Source organism: Daktulosphaira vitifoliae, unplaced genomic scaffold (genome assembly GCF_025091365.1).
Source record: "Daktulosphaira vitifoliae isolate Bord-2020 unplaced genomic scaffold, ASM2509136v1 Scaffold_3, whole genome shotgun sequence".
Classification (NCBI taxonomy): domain Eukaryota; kingdom Metazoa; phylum Arthropoda; class Insecta; order Hemiptera; family Phylloxeridae; genus Daktulosphaira; species Daktulosphaira vitifoliae.
In genome coordinates this window covers 31,810,138-31,835,914 of record NW_026099574.1, presented here as the reverse complement: position 1 = coordinate 31,835,914, position 25,777 = coordinate 31,810,138, and the positions used below count along the sequence as shown (strand labels likewise).

Sequence of the window (25,777 nt, the reverse complement as noted above, 5' to 3'; positions counted from 1 at the left end):
TATCCCGATTACAACTTAAATGATTTATAAGTGTAATATATGAATAAATATACATAAGTATGTCGCATAAAAGAAGAATATAAATAGTACTTATCTCAAAAAAATTATAATGATCCAAACATTTTCAAAAATTCATAGCGTTAGAAAATTAAAATATAAAAAAACCCTTCACAGGGGGGTCGCGGCACAGTGGTGACGTGGCATAGTTGGAACAAGTATTATTATTATAAAGTTAAAAATGTAAAAAATAAAATGGTTTTATTTAAAAAAAAGTATGTCGAATGAAAGAAGTATATATATAGTATTTATCATAAAAAAATTGTATTGATCCTTTCATATTTCAAAAAGTTATAGCATTTTAAAGTTAAAAATGTAAAATATAAAATCGAGAATTTTAACACAAAAATAGCATACGGTAGGGATTTTTACAGTTAAGACAAAATAAAGTCCGAAATTATTTTTCCATAATTAAATATATTACATAAGCTTTAATTTAAGGTATATATAAAAGTGTCAGTATTTCCGGAATACTTTGAAAAGTTCAGTTTGAAAATTTAATTTTTGTGAAAATGTTGTTGTTTTGAATTCCCCTGTGGGCAGGTAAAGTGACAAATTTATAAAAAAAATATATCAAATGATAAGTAAAGACATCATGCATCGATAAAAAAAAATTGTATTGATTTGTTCATTTTTGAAAAAGTTATGGCAGTTTTAAGTAAAAAAAATTGAAAAAATTTCGAAAATTAGCGATTTTAAAATTTGAAATTTTTTTGGAGATTTCCCCCATTTACGGGGAACGAGGAAAATTTTTTCAATTTTTGAGGCTAATGTTTTCGAGTAGATACGATCACAAAAAAAAAAAAAAAACAGTAAAATTAATACCTTCTCAGTTTCGCATCGAAGCTAATAGATTCTAATAATTATATTAGTAAAATTAAATTTATTAGATTCCAAAACTAGCCATCATTACAAGACATATACAGCTATAATGCACAAATTTGTTAGTTAAAGTTATGATTATATTTAAGCAGTGACAATTTTTGTAGTTTTTCTATAATTGTCCATAGATAATCGTCATGAATATAGTTACTTATATAGTACTCATAGAAAACATTTGCATAAATTCTAATTAAGTTATCTATTTTTCAACAATTATCTACATTAAAAATATTACTGAATCATTTAATTTGTGACTAATTTAATCTGAAATTAATCATATATTTTTTTAAATAATTAGCATTTTTGTATATATTTTTTACCAAAAAAAATCACTTGACAAGTATTCATCGTTATTAAAAAATATTTCATTACCTTTCAAAATTTATATTAACACAAATAATTATATTCATTACAAATTAAAAAGATTTTGATTTTGAAGTTGTACCTGAAACATGAAATATTAACTGAAACCTATTTTGCTCTTATAAAGAATAAAATGAATATACAAGAATTTTATGTCCACTATTCTTTAGGAACAAACTTGTTTTAGTACATTTAACATTACTTTAATGTTTTGAACTCTCTGATCGTAAGCACACTTTCTTTGCAATGTTTTGTGCGGAATCAATTGGAAAGACCAAAAAAAAAAAAGTTTCTTTTACTAAAGTCATAACGTTTTATAAAATCGTCTAACTTTAAATGACTTTTGCGCAAAATTTGGTTCTTAGGAAATACAGCTTTTGAATTTTAGAATACTATCTGTGTATTGTTGATTTCTGTTAGGACTTTTCTTAGAAAGTAAAAGCTGAAGATTATTTGAAGAGAAGCTTAATTTTAGGAAAAAGCGGTTAATTTTAAAAAACAATTTTCAAAAACCCTAAATTAATGTCTTAAAGCTAAATAAATTGGTTTGTTTTTTACGCGTCTTAAATATAATAATCATCATAGAGATTAAAAAAACTAGGAAAATAAAAAGTTTCCATCGGTTAAGAGTAAAATAAAACTCAACACAATATTTCAATTATTTTTGGCTTTGTTCGATGTATTTGGCTTAGTTTCAACCTATTTATTTTTTGCACAAAATTGTACTCCTTTTTTCTTTTTTTTTTATGCTCTTAACAATCTTGTATTATACATTTAGACATGTACCCTAACATTTTCGCGTCGCTTTCACCATATTGTCCATGAAATATAAGTTTACCACTGAGTCACAAAAAGACAACGATACGAAGTTAATAATATCCATTATTAAAAGATACGGCTTATGTTGTAGTCTTTAGATTATACAAGTTAACGATATTATTTATGATTTAACCAACACAAATAAAAAAAAATACTCTTATCAACAAAGACTACAAAAAAGAGTTAGATCTCTTTTAACTTATAATTAACCAATAGAGAATATTAAAAACAAACATTTTTAGTCCACAAAATAATCCTAGTATTGTATTATTAACAAAGAAAGCCAAACGTCTTGTATCTGTGTTATGATTTCACATAAAGTATTTGGTGAATACAATAAAATCATATAATTATGATTCATATTAAATATTTGCTTGTATTTATTTATTTATTGGCGCGACTAGAATGGAATTTTTTGGAGGCGTTAACTTAATTTTTCAATCCTACAAACTATTTCAATACAAAATAAATAAATATTCTAAAAATATTTATTCGGGGAGCGAATTAATTTCTCAAATAGAAAGCTTAGCTCGATTAGTTCTCATTTAACAGATACTTGGATTTCATAGAATTCATAGAGTAATATTTTCGTGGTCAATTTTTTATTTTGGTCGAAGGACTCGAAAAATACTTGCCCGAGCCCCCGAAAGTCTAAGTCCGGTTGGGTTGGAAATTCCAAATTAAATTAAACATGCGGTTACTACACAGTTAAATAGAAAATAATTTACTATTGAATCGTACGATGTAGATTGGAACTGAGATGTCCTTCGACACACACATGCAGAGTTAATTGGACTTAATTTTTTTCAACAAAACAAAAAATAAAACACTATTACAGTTTTATTGTTTAAATACACGGTTCTGTCTGTGTCATTAGCGTGTGCGAGCCGCGGTGATTAAAGAGGAAATACCGACGGTCATTGCCTTGAACCTTTGCCGTATCATACAAATTTTATACTGCATGCATGACTGCTATAATATTATTAACCTCTTCGGTATAAGCATAATTTTCTCACGCACGTGTTTGGTGTATGACGAGATCACTTAAATTCCTTCTTTTACGCGCCTTCGAGATACGTTCAGTAATTTTTATTGTAGTGACAACTTTTCCGGGCTATAAAATTATTAATCGATACAGAGAACAAAATTTTCTAGTAAAAAATGTGAACACAACTACATCTCTTACTCGAAAAAAAAATATTTAGACAGCTATCACATTTTAGTGCGGATGAAAAACTTATAAGATAGCAAAATCGATAGTTTTGATTTAGCTGTCTTATTATTATTTATCTAATAGTTCATAATGAGACGCTAAACTGGAAATGAATGCCAATAATTAAAATATTGCAAATTTAGAAGATTTAATTTATTGCTTCTGTAAACATAACCCGAAAAATCGACGTGTCAATCAAAGTANATCAGAATTAAAATATTGCAAATTTAGAAGATTTAATTTATTGCTTCTGTAAACATAACCCGAAAAATCGACGTGTCAATCAAAGTAATTATTACGATTCGATCAAACTACTATTATTTCTTCATACTGATTTGCATCGTTCAAGTATTAAAGGAAAACAGTGTAAAACAAATTGATAAAAGTTTGATCTTATTTAGTCAAGCAAGTATTTCCGTATTGATGAAGTTTTGACGATTTCAAATAATTGCCATTCGGCGGTTCTTGTACCTGTCACTTAACAATCATAATAAATCGTTACCTTTTACAACCAAAACGTTCACCTCGGGCGTCGACTTTTTTCCTACAAATGTCAAGAAAATGATAAAGTCGTCCGTTCATTTATATCAAATCAAGAAAATATAACATTTTTTAATATTTCAAAATCGTCTAGCATGTCAGTATACGACACTGATTTATTATGTTAAACATAATAAAATTATATTATTGTTGTATTGGTCGCGGATAAAGTTCCAACGTTCGCTAGGGTCGAAATAACCACTAACCGTACGGGGCGTCGCCCTTTCAAAAGGTATAATTTGCATTAGCCCGTACAAGAGCATCAACTTAAACCTATAACCTATTTGAAGTCTGACCCAATAATTTGATTGTATGAGTAAAATATTCATGGTACCTAAAGAACCCGCAACTCTATTAAGTAATAGCAACACCACTATGGATGTGCAATGATAGTAATAGTCATAATATTGACAGGGTTTTATTCGGAGAGACAGCAGTTCGACTACTCTGAGATTTTAATCAAGAAAGTGAACCACGAATAAAAATAATTTGGTACATTAATCTTTATTATTATTTCACATTTTTAAGCACTGCAGCAACCGTACCTTTTGGCTCGGCGGAGGAAAAAATGTTATAATAATAATAATAATAAAGATAAAAAACGATGTTTTCACAGAAATTATAGCATAAACGTTTGCTTGGAATGTCGGGTCGTGATATTTTTATATCTAATGGGTTTTACGCTTAATCTATGACCATAACTCACCTAGCAAAATTTCAAAAACTTGGTCAAGAGATGCATTGCCAGAAGAAAATAACGACACTAATAAAGTACTGGAAAAAGATAACAATACTGACGTGTTTATTACACATTGCATTATTTTATTTGCACCTACTATCACGTTATTTATATTTGTTGCTATAAAAGTGAATACACTTTTCGTTGTGTTGCGTTTAGATTAAATTGCTTGGGCCTCCATAATTGTGATAAAACTTAACAAGTCAAAAAAAAAAAGTTTCTTTTGAAATACAATTGTAGTGAGCATGTTTTAATTATTAAAATGCTTCCAAGTTCAGTAATTTTTCAAGTCAGAAGTTATAAACATATTTTTCATTAGAAAAACTTACTCAGTTATTCATAATAATAACTGAGTAATTGTTATTACATGGATACTTATCTTCAAGACATCAAAGTCATTTATATTGCTAAGTTTCCTTGAAAGCATTTATTTTTGCTAAAAACTGGAATAAAAAAATGATTGATTTATGCTTGAAATATTAACATAGATAATAACTAGGAATTTTAACTAAAAGTTTGCCGTGAATAACAGACATGATTAAAAGTTTAAATGTCAAATGTTAAGATTCAATTGTTTAACGAGACGTATTGATTATGTTTTAAGGTGAAGATTTCTGTATTTTCAAACATTTAGTATAAATTTTTGATTTTGGAATTTAGGCAGTTAATGTTGTATTTCATTGCTAAAAAATGTTTATTTGATACCGAGAAAACAGTTACACGGCTGATATTTCTTATGATTATTTCCTAGTTTATCTGTTTATAAATAAACCCAATAAGCACTATTTGTCATTTACAACGTTGTAATAAATGATCACGGACGTTAGGTTATCATATTTTATTTGAAATATGCTAATAGAAGGTCACGTGAAGCTGTAACGATACTTTTGGATATATGATGCAATTAAATAAAAATTACAAAAATATTCATAATATACAATATACAATATAATATAATAATATACAATTACCATGTATAATTTGTCAAAGTGAAGAAAATGAAGTTTATAAAAATTATTTTTCCTATCACTAAAGAACGTTTTAATTTGTATAAATACATGATGTATACAATGGTGTGCGTGTCATTGTGAATTATTGACTGCACAACGGTACAGTTTTTTGAATGTCAAGTCTCTTCTATACTTTAATGTTTAGTAGGCAAATACCACTATACTATATATGTAGTAAATACATTATAATATCAAAAGGGTCTACTTCCAATCTTCAGGAGTTATAACCTCAAAGGATCTTATCGTTATCTGTTATTCTTATTCGGCACGCATGATTTAAAATAGTTGAAATATGTTAATAGAAAGAAGACGTTCCGTTATAGAGTGAAATTTAATTAAAGGCTTAGACAATAGATATGAGATCGTCCGACCCAAGAGGGAAATGCAAAACAAAACGATCACAATGAAAAGTCACCCGGTTTAGATTTGGTGTCGTTTGTGATGTACTCTGATGAATTTACACGTATATTATGTAGATCAAGTGTAATGCACGTCAAACACGTGTAGTTAATGTAATATAGTATAGTGTCATACACTTCATAAACTAGCAACAATTTTTTCTTATATTTGAAATATCATTTACATAATCATTTTGATAAATTTGGTATAATTTAATATTTTTTCAAAACAATTATCATTCAGATTTGTACATTTTTTGAACGTTTCAGTATTTCCTTGAAACGGTATTTAAAAAAATCTTGTTAATGATTGGTAATAATAACAGTCGGGACAAAAACAATTTTTATTGTTGGGTTTTAAAATTAATTATGCTTCTATAAATTGATCAAAATTACAAAATATTACGCGTCAAAAAAAAAAGTCCAACAAAACGTTTTTCTTAAATAAAAGCTGTTAATTCATCAAAACACGGTAAACCATCTTGTGCATTATACACAAAAGTTTGGTAACGTAAGCCACTAATATTGGATCGACAAAGTGATAATCTATCACTCGGAAACAACAGAAACCCTCAAAATAATTATAAATGTTGTACGCTATAGTTGTACTGACACATGGATTATTATTGATCGTCAAAATATCATCGTAAATTTACGAAGTTCTGATAGAAGAAATTACTGACGTGCACAAATCGCAAAGCCATCGGTTGGGTACAAACGAACGCACAATAATTTATCAAAACTTGGTCACGGGGAAACCGCCCAAAAAATTGATTTTATCCTTTCAATTCAGCATTCCGATGTTTTATCGGTTTTCAGTATCAATGTGCAACGTTGATTGATCGATCGGACCTAAACCGTTCGATTTTATTACATTTAGAATATATTTTATTTTTTTTCATGTTAGATTACATGTTTGCACCTACAATCTCAATACCTTTTAAAGCAAACGTTTATTATTTTGATAAGAAGTTGTTCTTGTTTCCAGTTATAATTTATGTGATGTTTGAAAAATAATTAATTAACGCTAATTGAACGCCGAAGAAAAGTATACGTCCAACAGTAGCAAAGGGCTATGTGTGCCTAACTATCGTTGTTTATTAATCTGTCTATGTTTTATCCAGGTATTTTTATCAATTGTCACACAGTTGGGAAAAAAACATATTTCAGAACGTATAAGGATAAAAATATTGCATGCTCATTTTATGTATATATATATATATGTACACTTTTTATGATTAATAGTTTCCAGCCGTCGATTAATTATTTGCTGCAATGTTAATTAAGAATATTGTATATTATTCGCACGGTGATCCTTTGCCATTTATAACAATATTATACTACGGTATAGAAAATATGCCATACAAATAATTCCCTATCGTTAGGACAATGGCCATCGATCTCTATTTTAAAACTTTAAACAATTCGTTTCTGTACAATATAATGCAAAATGATGACTCACGTCAATCGCAATTGCTCGTCAACAAAAGAATTACCCGAAATGCAACAAAAGAAACTATAATATTAGTATTTAAATACACTCATTAGTTTAATAGTGCCGATACTTTTTTAATAATACAAAAATGTCGGTACATTCAAAACAAGTGTTGACAACATGTATGTAAAAAAATTCATACTGTACAACGGGAGGAGAAGAACTAGTGTAAAATAGATTTACCAAACACTTTTTATAAATAGATAGGTATTAATTTAATTCGTCAAAAACTGTAACGGGGGCCAGTGGGTCCCATTTTTAATTTTTGTTCGAGACTACTAAAATACAAGTTATGGTAATACATAAATGTCGAAATTATTAATAATGTATATTTTGAAACAATAAATGGATATTATGATTAGCATAATATGTCTTACATATTTTTGAATAATGCTCTAAATTAAAATGAAACACACGTGTTTCTTCATGTAGGTAAATATTGTGGCTAAATTGACAGGGCGAAAACACATAGACAACACTATGGCAGTGAACCGCCGAGGAATTCGATCGCAGTTTTTTAATTTCTCTAGTTGTATAAATGATCTGCCTGTTAAATAAGAGTCGCTGCTATTCTTCTTTATTTTATCGAGCTTACCATTCTCTTAGAATAAAACTGAAAATTCTTCCCGGAAAAGTTTAGAATAGCCTTCAACGTCAATAAATAAATACAAATAAAAACATAAATACTTGCATTCTACTTAAATATTCATTTTTTATATGAATGAGCGTGTTTTATTTACGCTTTTGGTGCACTATTCAGTAAATTAAACAGCGATAAAATTATTTTCAAAATGATCTCTTTCCTTAAGAATAAATGCACTGCGTGAGACATACTAAAACAAATTTCATTCCGAATACTTATGTATCACGTAGCCGTTTTTTTTTTTTTTTTTATAGAAGCGTTTTATTGCTCTCGAGTTTATTACTTGCACAACTTGCAAACATTCCAGTTACCGAGACTCAGCTGTGCCGAGTTTCAATTCGCTGACAAGTAGCTGCTTTTTGCTGTCGATTCAATTGGTAACGGTCGGATTGATACGAAATTAAGGACTCGTTTATTAGTCCCACGTGAAATTGTTTAATGGTAAAGGGGTCGAAAATGGCTGGCGACCGATAGGTAAATTATTGTTCGGCGTTAAACGTCTATGATAATTATAATACTATTTATGTGCGCCACATATTGAGCGGCCATGTGTTTTCTCTTGTGTACTTTTATTGCACTCTCCGTGCCGTCGATAGAATTTATCAGAACTGTCGCGGAATCAAGAAGATCGTTGCTTATTCGACTGTTGCTCAGTGATACCCTCGTCATGTATAGACAACGTCATGAAGTTTTCGTAAACAAAGTTCGAGTAAAGTTATACTCTTGTCGTATGATAAAACATTTCGGCGGTCTTAGTTATTCCGCACATATTGTGCTTCATACACGAAAAGCGAGGGGAATGCTCCTTAAGAGTAAACAATACGTTAAAATTGCGATTATCAAAGCAGAACGTCATTCTCTAGAATACTTAATTGAGGCGAGTGTGGTATCGTAACGTTACAATTTTCAATTCCGGTTATTTGCCGCGCCATGACGTCTTTGAAATGATACCGAGCAAAAAATGCAGTTTATCTTTAATTCTTGTGCGCCACACATAAAAACTATGATTTTTATTCGACATACTCTCTAATAGCAACTGCGCGCGCGGAACCTTAAAAACTGGTTCTCCAATAGGAGTTTCTTATTTACGAAATTGGAAACAATATGTTACCTTTGAAATGCAAAACATATTATAATTCTTTCCTTTCAAAAATTAATTGAATCTTTTTTTTTTTATCATAAAATAATATTACCATACGTTAATAAACAAAACGACGAGTAATAATAATGATCACATATTTAATTAGAAAAACATGAAAATCAGGACAAGGAAACCAGTAACAGAACTTCAGAATTAATATTCGGTGTGATTTTTTTAAGATTAATACACGTTATTTTTTTATTGAATAATGATTTTTTCATAAAATATACAAATTAAAATTAGACTTATTTTTGTCGCTAAACACTACTCTGCTCTTCATATTATCTAAATCTTTGAATGTCTTTAATATCTCAAATGTTAATATTGCAAAACCAATCATTCGACATTATCGACATTTTATTTAAACCATTTTTATACTATATTTTTATATTACATCAGAAATTTGAATATCAATCACAATTTTAATACTTTTGCTAATCGAATTCGGACTATTTTACATTATTCAAAATAAATAAACAAATTTTTTCCCTGGCGTTAATCTACTTGAAATTTGAATATCTGATTTGCGAGAAAAATACAACATTATTTTTAACGTTACAATAAATGAAAGGCTAAGTAAAACTTTAAATAAAAGTAAGCCGAGAAAAACAATTTAACGAAGGGCAAAAATATGCTAAGGTGATCTTTGGTAAAATAAATTCGGATAAGTCAAAATCATTCCAAAAACATAGGAATATATTTATGTAACTTTATCTAGTATAATTTTTAATAAACGTTAAAGTTTTATTAACAAAAAATGTCCTTAATAAAAAGTTATTTTATCTGCGTATAGTATAACATGACACTTGAAACGACCTCAATCCCAAAAGTAAATACAAATATAATTTAAAAAAATGTATTTACTTAATATTCATAAGTAAGCATATTACTCAATTTGACTCAATATTTAAAATATATTTAATTCGTCACACATGATGATTACAATGTTCAGTAAAATATTTTAGCTAATGTGTTTGTGCATAAAACAAACAATATAAATAAAAAAGCACAATGATCATAATATACTACATAAGTGTGTGACAGACGTAGGATTATGTTAGTACAGTTATCTGTGCTGACATTTGATCTGTATAAATGTAATGAAATTTCGATAATAATTTTGTCTGGTATATTTATTCATAGAATAGTAAATTCCATGGAAATATTTCCATATATGGTATTGTGATGCAAAATGAATAATGAAACATTTTGAAAAACTCAAAAGCCTAACGGTTAAATCAAATGATATTCAACAGCACTCAAAGTTATCCGATAACTTCAACAGTCAGCGAAGTTATAATGTATTCCCTGAAGATTTACATTTCATTTCGGATAACCATAATAAAACAAATATTAACGACGTCTAAACATACAGAACCATATAAATAGATGCAAAGAAGTAGAAATTGAAGTATGTGCACTAATAGTTGGAATGATTTTATTGAACGTCTAGGAATTCCTGAACGGGAAGTATAAGCAGTTTTATTAATCGGTTAACAGAGTTTGATTTTAAGAAATATTTCAAGGTAAAAAAATAATCACGCACACAAAGCTATGAATATTGACCAGAAAACCCAGTCAAAAAAAAAACTCTGAAGTATTATATAAGAAATAAGGGATTTCTCACGTCCGACAGTTGACGAAAAAAGTAATAAGACCACTCGATAATAAATAAACGGTAAAAAAAAATGGCAGTTCAAAAGTGTTTTAACTTAGAAAAACTGGCTAGAGGTTCGTACCTTAAATGTTATTATCTACAAAAGTTTGTTCATATCTACTCATGAGTTTTAGAGCGCTCTGTAAGAGATACTCTTAAAACAATATTGTACAACCGTTAGAAAATGAAGCCTGTTGAATAAATAATTTTGAATTTTTATTTTATAAAAGTTAACGAAGTACTTAAAAAAATTATCAATCTTTAAAATGCCTTTCGTAGGATATTTCAAAACGAATAAAAAATAAACTACTATAGATATTGTGCATTTACTGAAAATATTGAAATGTAAGTGTAAAATAAAAAATATAATTTACTTTGTTTTCAGAAAAGTTATTTTTTAATATTTATTGAAAATAATTTTCGATATGTATCTCAAAAAAACATTCTATTAGCAAGAAGCTTATTTAAATTATGAATAACTGGATACTCCTATTTTTCACTTGTTAAGTGACAGTAGTCTTGTGTACAATACTTAACACTGATAGATAACGATGCGTCAAGAAAAATGTCTTTACAACAAATAGTATGGATTGCAATATATTTAATATTATCGTCAAGTGACAGCGACATGTTACGTCAAAAAGGCCGTGTTATTGAATTTTGTCACCCAACGATTACTATTCATGAAGTATAGTACAATCTGTTTCCTAGTTAAGTATCGCAATTAAAGTTTTTCGTCAGAAATATCCAAAATTATGAAAATGAATCATAGCCAACGAAAAATTCGTTAATGCATATTGTTTTTTTTTTTTTTAATTTGATTCCAGATTTACGGAGTTTCTATATAATATCTTATATCTACTACATAAAATAATAAAATATTGAAGGATTCTCAATACTGTACTTCAGTATTGATGTCCAATACTTAAATAATGCTTCTAATTAAGCGTAATTTCAGTATGAGGGGAGAGTTCCCCTTCACATTCCACCACTTAAAATTATATGAATTTTTATTTTACTAGGCGCTCCTTTAAAATTATAGGGCGAGCCAGGCGTTATTATCACACTCGATAATTATATTAACAATTAAATGAATCGTGAGCAGCACAAGTCAAGTTCGAATTCCTAAATTTGCTTAACAATGTAAATTTGGTCAAGTTATTTAATTAAAATAAGTACTGTTTGCGATAAAAGAAATGCTTACGACTTTAACGGTTATTCACGTTTTTATTTAGTTAAAAAAAATAATAAAAGGCAGTCAGACTTTGATGTTATCATTATTCATTACACAAGACAACAGCCATTTTGTTGTGTACAATGTTTAGGTGAACTGTACAGTGTGATTTATTATGAATTCTTCTATTCTTCCTCCCAATTTTGTTGTTAAATAATGATTTTTTCATAAAAATGTACTGAAAAAAATTATTTTTATGAGCCACGATAAATATAAAGTTTATTGTGAAAAAAAAATTAATTCTAAGTTTCGATTTTAGAGGTAACTTTTGAAAATAAATGGGAAACTATTATTGTTATTTTAATATTAAATGAAAAATAGTTGAAATAAAATGTTGCCCAGTCGATAACCAGTTTGGTATGATTATTTTTTGAGATATTATTATTTGAAGATTTAGAAAGAAGAAGAGCGGGGTAGAGTTTGGCGACGTTCAATTTTTACCATTACGACGTACTTAAAGAATTCTTCTACGTACTTAAAATACGTAATGCGAAATTCCATACAGAATTTATTTAAATATTCTAAACAAGAAAATGACTGTTGTCATGTTTAATTTATTTAATAATCCTATTCGTACTTATTAGATCATTACTGTGTTGAGCAATATTACTGAGCGTGTGTTACTTCGACAAGTAAGAAAAAACAATTCTTGAGGGTTAAAGAATTACGATTTGTAAGTACATTAGGTTATTTGAAGAAAATTATTGTGTGTTATCTGTGGATACATTTCATAAGTCATTCATACGTTTACATGCGTAGAGTAGGGATAATATAAATCCCTATTAGTATATTATTATGGTTTATTATATGTAATACCTGAATGATTCATCATTTTAATAATATATATTTTTACTGCGGGTATAGGAATTGTATATTTGAACCGGAATTGAATCCGACCCTTTTCTCGGATCTCGCACAGGTATAAACCCTCAAAATTGGCACTGGAGCAATTCACTCAGGTCGTTTTACAAACGATCGCATGTGATAAAGCTGTACTGTAGTTCATCAAAGCGCGAAAACTAATTTCGGCGATCGGTGACCCAAGTAAAAATGTAAATATGCACGTTTTCGTTAAATTTATAAAAAAAAAAAAAGCTACAAGTTTAAAATAGTAAATTAAAATAAAGTAAAAAAAAAATATTTCATTTAGAGAGCAATTGCAACATTTTATTGGCTAAAAAAAGTTTGATAGTTCCATGACAACTTAGGATAAATTCTTATCGAGTTACAAACATATTAAAACAGACCCGCTCTATGTATTGATGTGCTTGTAACTCAGTAAGTACACGTCCTAAAGTAGTTATCGACCCAACATAATTTTTTGTATGAAAAGAGCTATTTTAAAATTCCAAAAATGTTATTTAATTATTTTTATTAAAGACAAATAATAAAAAATAAGCGTTTAACATAGTCCAAAACGATAAAAATTATTTAAAAGAGAAAGTAAAAAAATATATTTAGCAGTTATAACAGTTGTAGAATTTAAGGCTGGCACACCCTGTAGTGTAATAATGTCTAANATAGTTGCAGAATTTAAGGCTGGCACACCCTGTAGTGTAATAATGTCTAATTTGGCAATTTTTATACAAGTGCAGTAGATACAAGTTATTGGGAAATGAACCGCGAGCAGCTTTGTAAAATAATGGGTCAAAAATTGTCCACATTCTAGTAAATGTTAAAACACGCTTCTTTGCGATCCTACAATAAGTTACAAAGTATGAAGATCAAAGATTGTCACATTTTGTTACCTAAGTTAATCAAAATATACTACGAAATGTTTTATTTTCCATAGTTTTCAGAACAAAACCGATTAAGTGGAAGAAGCCAAATATACAATAATGAACGTCACTTATTTCTATATTTCAAATAACCAGGTGATTGGTCTGAAAATTACATTTATTTGTCATCGTCCTCTTTTAAAACACAAAGATTGCTTTGTTTTATATTTCTCAAAGTGTATATCAAAACCAATCTAATACTGTACAGCTTATACTGATAAATTTTTGTCTATTTCAGTTTTATCATGAAGATTTATCAAATATTAGGTTAAGTACTATTTTTCTATCGTAAAAAAGTTATTTTTTAAATAATTTTGAATAAATTAAACCTTTGATAATATTAATGAAATAAAAGGGAAACTAAAATTGGGATATGATGAATAATACTGGAACAACTTTGCGATAATTGAAAAAACAACACCCGATACTACAAATGTTTCTACATTGTGTTAATTATATCCAAACAGCTTAAAAATAGGATTTTGTTCGAGTTTTTACTAGTTCCATTAAGTATATGGTGACATGTTTTATTCGGATGTTTCCTTTCGTTACAATCAGCACCAGACATCATGAAAATGTTCATTTTATCAAACTATACGAGTGTGAATTTTCCTATGTAATTACACAGACGACATTGTATAAAACTAGTTAATTCAACAGAAACTTATTATTGTTTAACTTTGACTTGAACTTTATATTGTCTTTGCTTGTGGAGAAGTAGTCCTATTTAAATCCGAAACTTTTCTAAAAGACACCGGATACTTCGAAAACTCGACGAAAAAATGTAGCGGATGCCAAATTTTGCTGAAAACTCAAAACAGGAAATTCTTTTCAGGGTAAAAGATACAGACCAGACATGCAGTTTATGCATAAGTTACAAAGCTAATGCGGAACCTGAACGGAAGCTAATTCAACATATACAAATCTTAGGCGTGTAAAATCATTTTTAACAAAATAATTCTAGAAACAATAAATAAAAAACGCTAATATATGTACATTATAACTTACATGTATACCTAATAAATAGAATTATAATTACCAGTGAGATTGAAACCAATAGATTTCGAATTAACTTTGACCTTTAGAGTTGTTGAATTGCTTAACTTTAGAAATAAAAAGTTTTATAAGTTATGATAAAAATTAATAAAATTACTGTTGATAATTTTTTCGATAGTAAACAGTTTATAGATATACTAATATTTGACAAAAGTAAAATTAAAACTCACTATTTCATTGTTCTGATGAATAAATGGGTTAGATAACTAATAAATTTAAAATACATATGAACACACAGTTGCATATATATAATAAATTTTCAAAAAACCCTATTTTGATATGGCATTCCACTCACCTTTAACGAAAATTTCGCGACCACCTGAAAAATAAAAATAAACATTTACGTTAAAAACAAATAAATTACATTTTCATTGCGACAGTGTGATAAATGTTCATATTATGGCTTATATTAAATGATAAATGGCAAAAGAAAAAAAACTAAACCGTAACGTTAGCTACACGAGAACTTGATAAAATTCACACGACATATTTAAGGTTTACCTAGCAAATCGAAATTCTAAGTATACATTACAAGTATATTTAATTCAATTGATATTAGTAAGGGAGTTTCGGTAATCACGAGGACTACATGTTTTTATTTGTTACCAAACATTATAGCACTGCAAATATTTAACATTGGTGCCTTTTTTACCAAGTACGATATCTTTTGTTAAATACCGAAAATCATAATAACAAATGAAATCGGTCATGATGAAAAATAAAATAAATTTCAATCGGTAAAGTTTAGTAGCCTAAAGTTATTATTCGTCGCACGCGTTGATAATAAGAACACCGCTGACTACTCGGTATTAACGTGGTTTCCTAAGGTATTTGCATCTATAAATTTTAACCACTAAACATTTGTACAAATTTAATGTAAAACGTGTTAAAATTGTCGGATTGTATCAACTTGAAGACTTTCCGTTTCAAATGTCACGCGTCATTTGGTATCTACATTGTTTACATTTGTCGGCCATACACATCACTACATTTTTGCAATATGCGTATTGAATAAAGTCGCGTGTTCGCAGTAATTGAAATTAATTGTATTATGTTAGAGAACCAACGCACGTAAACATAATATTTTTCCACCGATGATTTATCTCAATGTCCCTGTATGCGAAGAAGTAATCAATACGATTATTTATTCAGCGCAGGATACACTGTAATTAAACAGTTGATTTATAATTAATCGAACAATGCTCGCGGATTTCGTAAAAAAAACCTCAAATAAAATGCAAATAATGACAAAATATTCATTAAACTATTTGCTTAATCGTTACTGATAAAGCTGAATTATAGAAATAATAAAGATAAATCATTATCAATCAACCACATTTCGTTTGCAGGCTCAAGTTCAGCACAGCGGATTTCGGTTAACATTTTGCCCCATTACTAAAATGTAGACCTTAATTTACATTAAGAACAGCTTAATGCGGAGATAAGATAAAAGGCCTCAGAATAACGATCATCGCATTTGTATTACTACGGTTAATGGGACAGCCGAATCATGAATAGAGACCGACCAAATAGTTGTACCCGTAAAAGCAGCTGTACTCCTACCGATGTGCTTGCATAGTTAAATAGAACGTGAAATTGAAAATACAAGCGCAGACAATAGCACAACTGCTATCGAAAAGCTTTTTATAGTGAATATATATTGGCAAGTGTAAACGGCCAAACATTTCGAATGTTTTGCACCGCAACTGTTTAAAGATAACAACATTTAAAAAGTAACATTTTTCATAATCCACCAACAGCAAATGGAAATATATAAAATAGACTGAAACGGCGAAAAAGACAGCATGACTTTTCTAATATAAACGCGATTTATGCCGAACAATAAGGAGTACTTTATTAATTTCATCTGAACAACAATGTATGGTGAGAATACGCATGGCAATAGTATTATACCACTTAATTATTATTTTTTCTACCACAACGCTGTGCTGCGACAGCAGATAACCTCGACGGGATCCGGCTTGGATATAATCACTACACTCGGCCTGGGTGTTGTATACGTCCGTGCGTTATTGTCTCTTGCCGACTTGTATATATATATATATATATATATTATATAACTCTCTCGAGTTTCTATAGGGAGGAAACCGAGTCCCTTGCAAACCATTTATACCCGTAAAAACGTTCGAGAGTTGTCAACCGAACTGAGTCGGTATAAACTATATCTAATGGAGAACGGTTTAAAGGCAATAAAAAGAGAAAAGAAGGAAAAAAGCGATTCCGAACGAGATAAATTGGACGAGAAAAAAACTATTATGTTAACTGATCCGGTTGCAATTATTTATAGCAACTTAAGTGTGCCATGCAGTTTACGTTTAATTTATAGAATTTTGCTGTAACTGTGAATGCATTTAACGTCTCATAAGTCGTATGAAACAGTATTCCTCTGCTTCAGCGAAATTCCGGCAAATTATGATAACTATTATTATTATTATTGGGGTTCTATAATAGACGTTAAGAGCGTAACAGACTGTTTGAATACGGCCGTTATGTGAGCAGAAGACCAACCCTGAATAATGTAAACACATTTCCTGTGATCGAGTATCGTCCTTTGGGCTTTGAAGTTTATTGAGTTAAAAGGTCCATAATAGTTATCGTTTTAATACGAACGCCGAATTGACATTGTAGATAACGTAATTATATTATATCAGATCGCTTGTATATGAATTTGGATAAACAATGATTAAGATGCTCAGAGCACAAAGTATCTTAATCATTTTCCAGCTTTTCATATTTGCAAAGTTGAAAATTATCTTAGCAAATCTGATAAGATAATATACTTGCAACATATATTAAAGTCAGAAAAAACATATCATTGAAAAAGTTCATCAAACTTTATTGATATCAACTTTGTTTGTAACCAAATTTCGTCGGTAAGATGGATCGAAGTTTTAAGTTATGACACCTTAACTATCGTGTACATCATTTTACAAACCTTGTGGGTCTAAAACATTCTAAACTATACTAGTTTAATTATAAAAAAAACCCGAATTTAAGGTATAGGCTTAGCTGACCTCGTTTTATCAGCCTGAACATTTCAACTACCTTTACATAACGTGCTTATATTGCATAAAATCTCTAGATCTCCATTTGACCACAATAAAAGAAAATATGCGATCAAAAAATAATTCAGTATCCATAAGTAATCATTTTGTTGTTTATTTTAGTATGTATTTTTCATATGTCTGTATACATGCGAAAATATTATTTATTATAGTAAAAAATACTTTTTTTTTTTTGACAGTAACTCACNTATTGTATTGAATATTATTTATTATAGTAAAAAATACTTTTTTTTTTTGACAGTAACTCACAATTGAAATACTCTGATACTTCTTAGATATCTTTAATTTCGTTTAAGTCAATCATTGCNTTATTATAGTAAAAAATACTTTTTTTTTTTTGACAGTAACTCACAATTGAAATACTCTGATACTTCTTAGATATCTTTAATTTCGTTTAAGTCAATCATTGCGAGTTAGAATATCAGTTATACTTCACATTGTCACTCAATACGTNGCGAGTTAGAATATCAGTTATACTTCACATTGTCACTCAATACGTTCATGTCATAGTGTGTCGTGCGAAAGTAACTTTGTAAACAGTTTTAATGGATACACTTCTCCTCTAAAAGTATATAAGACTAAGCAATGATAAAAATTCTAGGAGTCATAGTTCATACGCTGGCTGTTTTGTTTCTCGCAAATTGAGTGCGTCTGCCAAGACAATCGATAACTGTTGACATTATTTTCTTAATTCAAACTAAACAAAACGTTCATGATCTGTTAAATATAAAAACTACAACACTAAAATCGACGACAATGCACGCTAGCAAAAAGACTAAAATATATTAATATGATATGCTTAAGTTAAGAGTTAAAAGTTTTTTACGAATTGAAAAGAGTCCCAAAAATAATCCAGCAAAAAAAAATATGTGCTATAGAAGCAACCTAACAAAATGCGTTAGTGTCGGCTTGGCACCATAAAAAGAGCTAAATCTCTAAGGTGATATTTTGATCGGACAGGTTTATAATAATCAGGGCGTCCGAAAATAAGTCCATATTTATTTCCAATAAATATATATATTTATAAGAATAAATAAGCAGTAATAAAAAAAAAACTTATATAAAATATCTAACGAATAATAACACGGATATTGAAAAACAATGAAATCGATGTGATTTCTTTTTAACATACAGCATGGAAAACGTATTGCTCTGGAAAGACTTTGAAAAAATGTCATCTCGAGTAGACGGCGGTCGCGGCATTAGAATTACACTGGACCAGAGACTCGTTCGTATGAACTGTATATGTGTTGTAGAGTAACGGCGCGCGGAGCAAAATAAAGGATACTATAATTTTGAACAGCCGTTTTTTAACCGGCCAATATTAATACATAATGATAAGCGTGTACGAGTGTGTGCGTATTGTGAAGGCACGGAAGGAACCGTTTAACGAGATTGACTGGGACACTCATTGTTATAACGTTTGCATGCACAATCGTTTGATTAAAATGCCGAAACGGTCTAAAAGCACGGAACGTAATTTGTGTCATGTGCTGACAAAAGCTGTTGTTGCGTGCGAGCCGTGCACGATATTTGTACGCCTTTCTTGCCATTTTTATCGTTGGGGTTCTTTGTCAGATCTTATCGAACTATGATTTCTCAGTAAACAACACTATTTACATGGGAAATAACGTATCGTTAAACTCAACACCGTGTACCTTAAGGCACTTTCCCGAGAAATGTATCATTAGCCATTACATTACTAGCGAAAATTATGTCATGACTTTTTATTTCCAAAATATATACCGCTGTTGATATCTTCAATTATGCACATTTTGTAATTACCTACTTGGAAATACATGATATTACGCACGCGGTTTACTAGTCGACACTGCTTTAGAAAGAAATTTTAGAAAGTTCTATTAAACAATAAAACTTCTTGCGTATTAAAGTTTAACGACTCTGAAGTCCGAGTCCAAACAAATAAAATTCAAAACTTATTATTCTAATATTTATTATATCAAACATGTATACAAAAATGGACAAAGACCAAATAGAGTTCAATATTCTTAAATATACACAACATTTATTTTCATTCTATAATTTTTTAATAAAATCTACTTGAGGTATTGGTAAAATATTTTAAGCCTTTCGGGGCACTAAAAATATAATAAATAACAAATACTGACCCCAATTATCGAATATTAAACTCTTGGTAGCGATAAATCTCAGTATAAACAATTTGCCAGATGACTAACTTTTTAGAAATATATTTCATTCCATATATTTTTTCAATGTAAAAAAAATAAGACAGTTTTGTGAATAAAATAGTTATCAGGTTAAACTAATTGATTGTATTCAAAGTACAGAACAAAGCAAAGAATAGAAAATCTCCGAAAAGTATAAAATTACTTTGTTTGAAAACACGACAATAATAAGTATTCTATAGTTAAAATTCTTTATTTATTTCTTTAACTGTAATCTATTGAACGAGATACGATATACAATACTATCAATCATATCAAATTCTTTCGAATGAGGTCGAATTTTTGAGGTAGAATCACGCAAATTATTCAAACTTAAACTATGCACGAAGTATTGTCAGACTAAACGATGTTCGTACAAAATTTTATTTAAAACGATAAATTACGTCTTCACACGCAAATCATGTTTCATCAAATACAACAGTTTATAAAATAATTTGAAAAAATAAAACACCCAACTAAGCACTTAGTGATTTAACTTGCATTGACGAATAAAATATTTTTTGATTCTATGATTTTAATCACAAATAACTTTTATAATATCAAGAATTCTAAAATAAAAATTATAAATACTGTGGCTTCACCAATGAATGAACAGCTAAGATTTTTTTAACTTTTAAAGTTATATATTAATTTATCTTTGAGGTCACACTTATAACGATAATAAATATTTGTTCTCTGTAAAATTCTCTATAATAATAATGTAAAAATATTTATAATTAACAAAGACAACAATTTTAATTAATTTTGAAATTTTTAAAATTGGAATTTTCTAGTGAATAAATAGTTAAGAATATTATATCAAAAATGTGATATTTTAACACGACTTAATTTAGATATTTTCTTATTTATAAAAATTACTAGCAACAACTTATTACAATCAGATTAAATAATTTTTTAGTTATAAAATCAAAATTTAGAGAAAAAAAATGAAAACCGTTAAAACTAGTGATGGGCATTTTCGAATATTTTAAACTATGGAACTGTTTTTATACAACCGAATAGTTTATTTTTAGTACAAACTTTCGAATAGTTTTTAAAACTATTCGAATAAATTATCAAATAGTTTTACAAATTATTCGAATGGGCTACCGAATGGATTTAAAAGTATTCGATTAGTTCTACCTAAAATTTTTATTGAGTACACTTAACTATAATTAGAAGATAATTAACGAATACTTAAAATAAATTATTATAAAATTTATAATAGTAAAAATTAGTGATGGGCATTTTCAAATATTTAAAACTATCGAATAACTATTCGAATTGTGTTTATATAACCGAATAGTTTATTAGTTACTATTCGATATTTCACATCACTAATTAAAACCTCGAAAAGTTATTTGACTTGTCCTATTAGATTGTATGAAATTTCATAAATTTATTAGCTATTAATTAAAAAAATTAATTAAAATAATTTCTAATTAATCAACATATCTCATTATTATTAATTGTACATGGAAAATATATTAATAATAAATGAATCATTTCATATATTATTAAACACACAGATATTATTTAACTAAAAATTTTAAAAACATAATAATCATTTTCTTTACGTTGATTCNTTAAAAACATAATAATCATTTTCTTTACGTTGATTCATTTAACTAGAAATAAAATATATAGAACTTTACAAATTATTATGTCATAAGTGATTTTAATAAAATCATTAGCATGAATGCTTATACACGGCATCACAACTACAATTTAAAATTCAATTTTTTTTTTTTCATAAAATCTTTTATATTAGAAAAAACTATATTTAGATTATTCCATCAAATCCCTTATAATGATTCTACACAGTTTGTGCCACTACGTTAATCACTAATATTAATCACTGATTCGTTAGAAATAGTATAATTAATAATGTACACAATATAAAGTGCACTTGACATATAGCTTTCATTAACAAAACATAACCACTTGAAATTTTTAATTCAAAAATGAATCACATGATATTTATGGTTACATTATAAATATTTAAATAATTAAAATTAAATAAAGATTTAAAATGTAGTACTCGGTATATCTAAGATATTTCTTTTATAAATTAATATTTTTTTTGTTTTTAGTTAAGAGTTTATTTTAAACTTGATATATTAACGAAATTCGTTGCATACACTTAAAAAGTTAAACAAATTATAATTGCACATCAAGAAGTTAATTTTTAATAAATATAAAAAGGATTTCTTTGCAAATTGTATTTTGAAAACAGTAGCAACTATGATCAATTTATTTAACATTTAAACATTTTTTAGTTAGTTAATCACATGTCTTATGATCTTAATTAATATTTGTTTAAAAATAAATACTAGTCTAAAAAATTAAATATTCTATAAAGTGAGTATTTATTTTTTGATACACGTTATCAATAAAAAAATTTACTAAAAATATCCAATGAATCTCATATATATGCTGCAATTATTTTAGTTTATAAATATTATAAGCTATTGATATATATCAATACCTTGATTTAAATTTTAGCCATATTAAAATAGGAATATTCGTATATATATATTGAAACTAACTAACTAAATTTGTTATTAAGAAAAGTCTAGGAAAAAATTACTGGAATTATTTTAATTTATATTTTTAATATATCAAATAAACTAATCGACGGGGTGGTTTCACAAAGAGATCTATTGAAAAATGTTTTAAATCGGCGATTTACATTTTCCTCCTTAAAAAGTTATTTAACGCTAAGGGAATTTGCTTTTATTATTTATCGTATCAATTTAATATATTGTACCTCGAAGAAAAGTTTTCATTGTAATTTACCACTGGAAAATCGGATAGCGCCGAAAAGGTATAAATAAATTTAGTATCTGTCAAGCGATTTTCACAGAAGTTAAGTCGTTGAAGTATTTTTTTGAAAATATTAATCATCTTAACATTCATCTCATGGCTTAGGGATCGTCGTATCCTATTATGATGTATTTACCCTCAAGAATCATTAATAACTTCAAAATATGGTTTATTATTTATTTACTAGGTAACTAGTTTTGCCGGCGGTTAATTTATCTGTCAAAACTAGGCAGACGAAAAACGGTGACCGAACACTTAGCTACTTACAAAACACATCCACGTTCGCCAAAAGAAGAAATTTGGACAAGCTGCTTTATTTATTTCTGGAAGAATGTCGGATATTATTTTATAAAGCGTTTAATAGACGACGTGAAACATCATATTGGTTAAAAATAAAACGTGTGAATTGCATTTTCGTCTTTGTCGTCTACACTTAATAGTGTGCCACACAGTGTTTTGTTTTGCCGCCAAACTGGGCCGTCTATAACTGTAACAAACTTGTGACATAATTGACAGAGCGTTGCCAAAAGAGTAATCCGACCATTTTAATTCGACTAGAATGCCGCAATGTAAACGTTATATTAATGTTTATGCAAATTACACAGAATACGAGCGGCACGAGTAAACATAAAATAAACGAAAATATACTCCAAAAAGCGATTCTACTGCGTAATTAAGAAACAAAATACAAATTTAGTCCTAAGCTTCTTTTTTCAATATTTTTTCAGACATAATGAAACAAATGTATTAATAAGAAACGAATTTCATTAAAATATAGAAAGGCGCAAATCAAAACAAATAAATTGAATTTTAAAATAGACTTTTTCAAACAAAACATAACATTAAAGTCAAAATAGCTCATTGATACTAAATAAACACCACAAATAACAAAGATGTAAATAAAAATGTCGTATTTAAATCATGAATTATTTTCATGACATTTGACCATTTTTATAATATCGTTCATATTAGTTAAATGGTTGTTTGTCAAATAATAACCGTTTAATTTTTTAACTACTAAGGAAAATTTTAGAAATATAATTATACTTATTTTTTCCACATCATTATTAATGAATAATGTTATAAATAATATAAATAAATAATGATTCTTTTTAAATATATACAAATTTTTTAATTTCAGTATAATTTTAACAAATGAATCATCATCATCTCCTCCGCTCTATCCAAATTATTTGGGGTTACCTCTACCTTATTAATTTATCTGGATTTTTACATCAGCTGTGGACCAGACGCAATCTCATTATGTCTGAGGGTAAGGGGACAAGGTGTCAATATCAAGTTCTGGTATGACCGTCCATGCTGTTTTAATAGTAAATAAAAACAATCAATATTCCTATTTATCAGATCTAAAATAAATTTCAAGTCAAAGATTCCCCAGCTAAGCTTTTAAATAAAAATGAATAACATGGGCTATAATTGTTCAACTAATAAATTTGAAGACTTTGTACGCCTTTTAATCGTGTATAGTTATGAAGACTAAAATATTATTTAGTATAATATTTTATTGTGTATTTAAATAGACATACATAGAGGGTGTCTCTCCGTGATTTACTAAGTTGAATAAAAATAAACTAATGTTAAAAATAGTAAATTACGATAAGACAACTTATAATATTTATAAATTATTAAACGTGTTAAGTGTTCTTTTTCGGGGTAGTTCAACGTATAAAAAGTCTTTCTTGTTCACAAATAAACTAGACCTGCATAGTTTTTATATTTGGCTCCAAAATAATTAGTATTTGCACTGAACTACATGATTGTTATTGACGCTCATTTATAATACATCTATAAATAAGCTTAACACACGATATTACATCCTACACAATCCCGTAATGTAAGTTAAATATATATTTTTTTAACGTTATAGAAAAGTTTTTCAAAAGCATTTTTACACATGATTCTAATGGGGAAGTATTGTCATTTGCAAGTACAAAACTGACATTTTATTTGTCAAACCTAAAAACGTTATACAATCTTTCAATAAGTTCACTTTTAACTCAAGAAATAAATTAGCGTTATTTTCATTAACGTACAATAAATTGATGTCGTAGTAAGTGTTATTTTTATCCTGAAAATAAGAAAAACGGCTGTACGCCTAAAAAAGTATAGTGCAATATTGAATACAGCATGTAGCCATTTGATATTATAATGTATGCTTTGACTATTCGAACCAAAATAAAACCCTCAACCCTTATGATAGAATGTGTAAAGGTATAATGCGTTACGTTACAAGGAGCAACCTACTATAGGGTCGAATGCTATGCTCAAGTCATTCGAAGTATTGAAGCATAATATGAGTGTTTGGGTATGGAAAAAAAGAAAGATTATTTTCGATGTGTTTTTTTTAGGATTTATTCGGTTCACCGGTTTAAGGTTATTCACTAGTGCGATAAAGGAAAAAAATTGTTCAGCTTTCACCGAATGCTAGGAAAACAAAAAAAGTTTTGACATAAGAACTATAGTTATTTCCGGTTTTGTTGGTATGCCGGATGGTAGCAATAACATCAAATGTCGACAATAGATTCATTGTAACAATCACAATGCCGTACATATTACTGTAGCTGTATTTTATATATATTAGCGTGGTCATTATTTTTTAAGTCATAAAATTTGATGTGTGTCAATTGGAACTA

The 25,777-nt window shown here is 28.3% G+C and overlaps 1 protein-coding gene across 1 annotated transcript in view; it reads right to left on the bottom strand.

The window, feature by feature from the left end:
* Positions 1 to 25,777, bottom strand: part of LOC126900192 (octopamine receptor beta-2R) — a 127,007-nt gene that overhangs the window by 54,506 nt on the left and 46,724 nt on the right. Inside the window, exon 3 of the mRNA XM_050675704.1 lies at positions 15,321 to 15,344. The gene's annotated coding sequence lies outside the window, so the exon portion shown is untranslated. The remainder of the gene's footprint in view (positions 1 to 15,320; positions 15,345 to 25,777) is intronic.